The sequence below is a fragment of the Heteronotia binoei genome, chromosome 5 (assembly GCF_032191835.1).
Source record: "Heteronotia binoei isolate CCM8104 ecotype False Entrance Well chromosome 5, APGP_CSIRO_Hbin_v1, whole genome shotgun sequence".
In the NCBI taxonomy this organism is placed as follows: Eukaryota; Metazoa; Chordata; class Lepidosauria; order Squamata; family Gekkonidae; genus Heteronotia; species Heteronotia binoei.
In genome coordinates, this window is record NC_083227.1 from 7264561 (window position 1) to 7269661 (window position 5101).

The window sequence follows — 5101 nt, forward strand, 5'->3', positions numbered from 1 at the left end:
CCTGCACTTTCTTAGATGTTTCCTCAGTTTCCTTTCTGAGATCTTCCATATCTTTTTTAATCTCTGCAATAATTTCTTTTTTCGATTCATTTATCATCTCTCTCACCCCTTTCATCATTCTGGCCTCCATTGCCTCTAATTGGTCCTGCATTTTTTCCAGTGAAATAGCCCTTATTCGGGGCTGTTTGTGTTCAGACATTTAAAAACACCAAAAATTTTAATCTCACAAATTTCAAATTTAACTATCAGATTCAAAAGATTAGAGCTTGCTTTTTGTAACAAGCCTAATTTCACCGTCCTCAGAGCTTCCTAGACCGAGATATTAATTTTTAAAACTTTTAAGCCCTTCAGAAAATAACAAAATTTTGCACCTCACCAATTTCCAATTCAACTATCAGGTTCAATAGAATAGGACTTGCCCTCTATAACAAGCCCCTCCTGAATCTATTGCTGTCAGCTTCCTTGGATGCTTTCAAGATCTCGTCATTTGAGAGAGGGAGAAAGTTCTCGTTGTCAACTCTCTCCATCCTGTGCATCCTTTAGCGCTACCATAGTAGCAAATCTATGGGTTTTCATTGGTTGGACGTGTGCTATCCAAGATTGGCTTGCCCTCTGTCTCTCGCATGCCATTGGCTGATTCTTCGCCCTCTCGCCCACTGCCATCCCCATCAGGTGAGAGCCCAACCAGACGGCCACGGATCTCTTGAGGGAGACAGTTCCCTGCTGACAGGTTCTCCTGGGGGCTTCCTGATCACTGCAGCCTCTCCTCAGGGCCCATTGCAAGAAGCTCAGGACAGTCCGTTCCCCCCTCCCCCAAACAAACAGTGCCAAGGAGTGGGGGGTTGCAGGAGCCGGTGAAAAGCTACATACTCCACGAGGGAGAAGGTTTGACCGTCCACAGCAATCATCTGTGAACCAAACCGAAAACTGTGAGAGATGTTTATGAGGCAAACAGCAGCACCGACTTCTCATCACCTGACACAAAAGGAATCTTTATTTGCAGCAGGGAGGGGCCAGTTCAACAGCAGCAGATAAACAGACGGATACTATAAAATGCGTGAAGCCCCTTTACCAACTGCAAATACTCTTCACTCTTGCTTTTCAAATTAGGCTACAGTTGGCTCCTATGATGGAGTGGACTCTATTCTGTCCTATGGGTCTGTAGGACACAATGGACTCTAGTCTATCCTATCAGCCCATAGGACAGAATGGACTCCCTTGCATCCCCTGGGCCCATAGGATGAAATGGACTCCATTCTGTCCTATGGGCTGATAGCCTAGATCTAGAGACCAGAGAGAAGCCATGCTAGCTTCATGATTTTGCTGGACTGAGGCCTGGACTATGCTAAGGTCTCATTGCAGTGAAGAGCTACCTAGGAAACGCTTAGGTCTCCACTCTGAGGCTGTAAGACTTTTAAGATTCTGCCATCTAACACCATGTGCCAATGTATTAGATAGAAAAGTTAGCTTTCCTCTTTTGTGCTGCTAGACTACAGAGATTGTTTTACCTCAGATTAAGTTTGTTCTTTAAGGGTTTAATAAACCTTCTCTACTTTGCTGAGATCTGCATTGTTGTGAACCTCTGACCTTGAAGATGCAGAGAGCCCCGGCTTGGGTTCCTTGACATGGTGGCAGTTTAAGGGGATCAAGGCCGCTGTCCACAACTCAATTTATGAACAACGCACTCTCTGGCTCAGGGAGCGAGGTTATTATTTTGGAGAGTCAGTATGGAAAAGGCAGGGAAGAAGGCAAGAACATCAAGGGGTACTGCTGAAATGGAAGCTACTGTGGGGGAAGATTCGGGTATTTCTAGCAGGGGCTAGAAGGCATGGAAGGAGAAAGCTCCAGCCCTCAAATCCCTGGCATGACGAGGAAGAAGAGCTTTATCTAGGGAGCCCAAGAAGAGAGCACTGTGGGAGAACGGGGTTTGATCCCCCTCTCCCCCTCTGTGTGCAGCTAGGGCCAGGCTATCTGGGGTGATGGGCGAGGCTACCTGCTTGTGCCCCCCTCCCCCCACAAGTTTTAAAAACATGTTCCAGATATTTCTGCAGTGCTGTAGGATGCCTGAGAGCTGGAGTCTACTTGTAGGTCTCCTCCTTGCCCTGTGCAGAATAAGAGTCTGATTGCAGCTGTGTCCTATTATCCCGTTCATTCACAGTGACTTGTGTGGTTTTAAACTTCACATATTTCTAATAAGCATGCTAAAGATTCTTTAGAATGATTGCATCCTGGGCTGTCTACCCTTTCTGTCAAGCCACCTTGTCCCTGGGCATAGCCTCCGCTGGGACCCATCCCTTACATGCAGAGCAGGTGTGGTCCAAAAGAGGCTGCATGCAGGAGGCCCAGACTGGGGAAAAGACAGGTCAGCTTTGGTGCACGGATCCAAGCATCTTTACAGCTAGTAACTTTAAAAGTCTGACAGAGGCTGCCGAAAGCTCTGAACAGAACACAGCAAACGGATCACTCTATTAAATGTGCAAACAGTGACTATAAAATCCATTCCAGCCATTTCCCAAAGAGTTTCTTTTAAAAACAACATACCCAACGGCTCTTAATTAAACATGGGGCAATTTTTGCCAAATCAAGGGAAGTCCAGCCTAGCTTGGAAAGGGGGGTAGAGCCCAGTTCGCCCCCCTTTTGCTGGTGCTGGTTTCCTTTTGGGCCCCACTGGGGTTGTGCTCCTGGCAGGGCCTTGCCAGAGACCTGGGAAGGAGGGGGAGGGGGGCTGCCATGGGATTTGTGCCTCAACTGGGACGGGATTGCTGACTTCCAGGGAGGAGACACTGGAGAGACCCCTGTTCCGTGAATATAGTAATAAGCAGTAACACTCAACATTTATGAACATTCGGAAAGTTCAAAGCACCAAGCACGTATTCACATAGAATCGCATAAACACAAAAACATAGCAAAGATAAAGAATGCAAAATGCATGAGTCACCATGAGACTCCACCAAAAAATCCCAGTAAATGGTGGTCTCTCATGGTGACTCGTGCATCTTGCATTGTTTCATCTTATCTTTGCTATGTTTTTGTAAGCGTTTATGCAATTCTATGCGAATGTGTGCTTAGTGCTTTGAACTGTCTATATATTTTGAGGATTGATTAGTAAGCAAATTAGGTTTTCAGCTTTAAGCTTTTGGAACTTTCCAAATGTTAATAATAATAACAATAAACTTTTATTTATATCCCGCCCTCCCCGCCGAGGCAGGCTTAGGACGGCAAATGTTCATGAATGTTGAGGGTCACTAACTGATTATTAAGATATTAACTGAACACAGGTCTTTCCAGTGTCTCAGCTTTATGTGTTCCTCCCGTTTGATTTGCAACTTCCAGGGAGGGCCTGGAGATCTTCTGGAATAACAATGCTGCTCTCCAGAGACCACAGAGATCAGCCCCCCTGGGGGAAGGGAAAGGGTGACTGCTGAGGGGGGCTCTGTAGCACCAAACCCCAATTGATGCCATCCCATCCGCAACCCCCTCCCTCCCCTCAGTGTCCAGGCGTTCCCCAACCTGGAGTTGGCAACCGCAGCAGAGGGAGTGAAGGGCCCTGAGAAGAGGTGGGTGGGGGGAGAGAATAGTTCAGGTTTGCCAATTGCCTGGAGGAAGGTCTGAATTCGAACTTGACTCTCCCTGGGCCCAGCCTTTCCTCTGGGACTGGTCTGCCTTGCAGGGTGGGTGGGTGGTGGACAGGAGGGAGAAGGGACTTGGGTGGAGCTCCTGGAAGATCAGCAGAGTGGAAATGGCTAAATCTGAGTGGGGGAATTTCAGAGGAAGGGAGGGTCCTCCAGGAGACACACTGCCTTAGAGGGAAAGCCCCTCCCCGCCAGGCAACCATCTTCTCCAGAGGATCTGCACTTTGTAGTTTGGGGATGGATTGTAATCTGGAGAGATCTCCAGGCCCCACCGGGAGGTTGGCCAGCCCAGCAGAGACCCTGCGGGAGGAGAACCCCCCTTCCTCCAGCCTGGGGTCCTTTGGCAGGGATAATCCAGGGCGGGGGTCCTTCCCCTTCAGCCCCGTGGCTACCCCCCACCAGCTGTGCCCCCTCGCCTGCCTGACTCCACAGTGGCTTTCAGCATTTCCCTGGACTTGCAAGGAGGGGCCAGGAGACCCAAAGAGGACTTCTCTCCAGGGGGGCAAATGGTCTATTCCAAGAAGAGCCTGGTGCCATCATCACTAAACCGCCCCCTTTTCTCCCCCCCCCCCCATTGAGTTTGACGGTCTTTATTCCAAGAGGGGGAGGACTCAGGAGGGGGGGCCCAGCTGCAGCCTCCTTTCTCTGAGGAGCCCGGGACACCCCGGGAGGAGCTCAACCCCCTGCACCAAAGTAACTCCCGAGCAGCCCCATTGAGCAGCACAAGGCGTGACTGACGGCAGCCTAGAGGAAGCTCCTCCAGGACACCTTTCCCATTCCTCTGCAGCACGGAGAGGGTTAAAAGCACTGAGCTGCTTGCTAGAGAGGCCGAGCAAGGAGAGGGAGGGGCTTTTCCCAGGGAAGGGGCGGGGTTTGCATTTGCAGGGCGAAGGAGGGCTGGGAGGGGTGCAGAGAAGCTGCAGGAGGAGGGGAAAGCCTTGCAGCAGCCGGATCCTGGGAGGTCTCCTTGGAAGTAAGTCTTATGGGGGAGAGAAGTGTTTAGATCGAGGGAGGGAGGGAGGTGGGGAGAATTGCAAGCCTGGGCAATTCTCTGGATGAATTTGTTGTATATTCCCTGCTTCTTTTTATTTTGGGGTTTGGGTGGGGTGAACGTTGTGTGTGTGTACATATTTTCCTTCAGGCACACACTGTCTGTCTCTCTCCATTCTCACAGGAAGAAGCCTTTCTTTATAGCCCAGTGAATAAAGGCATGTTTTCATAGAGGAGAACCAAGAGAAGGGAAGGAGATGGAAGAGCAGGACCCAGAAGGACCTAGAACTGGCAAAGGAGCAAGAAAAAGCCCCCATCCCATCGAATCTGGAAGTGATGTTGAATTCTGGGAAAGGGCTGGGCCAGAGATCTTGGCTAAGGACACCATAACCTCAGATGTCCACTGCCAACTCTTCCGGCTGTTCCATTACCATGAAACCTATGGGCCTCGAGAGGTTTGCAGCAAGCTGCATGCACTT

The 5101-nt window shown here is 49.7% G+C and overlaps 2 protein-coding genes across 2 annotated transcripts in view; one reads left to right on the plus strand and one right to left on the minus strand.

Moving 5' to 3' along the window:
• LOC132572129 (zinc finger protein OZF-like) overlaps window positions 1-5101 on the minus strand; it is a 1123325-nt gene that overhangs the window by 716777 nt on the left and 401447 nt on the right. The window lies entirely within an intron of this gene.
• The window catches only part of LOC132570928 (zinc finger protein 709-like), a 188747-nt gene that overhangs the window by 26615 nt on the left and 157031 nt on the right, over window positions 1-5101 (plus strand). The window lies entirely within an intron of this gene.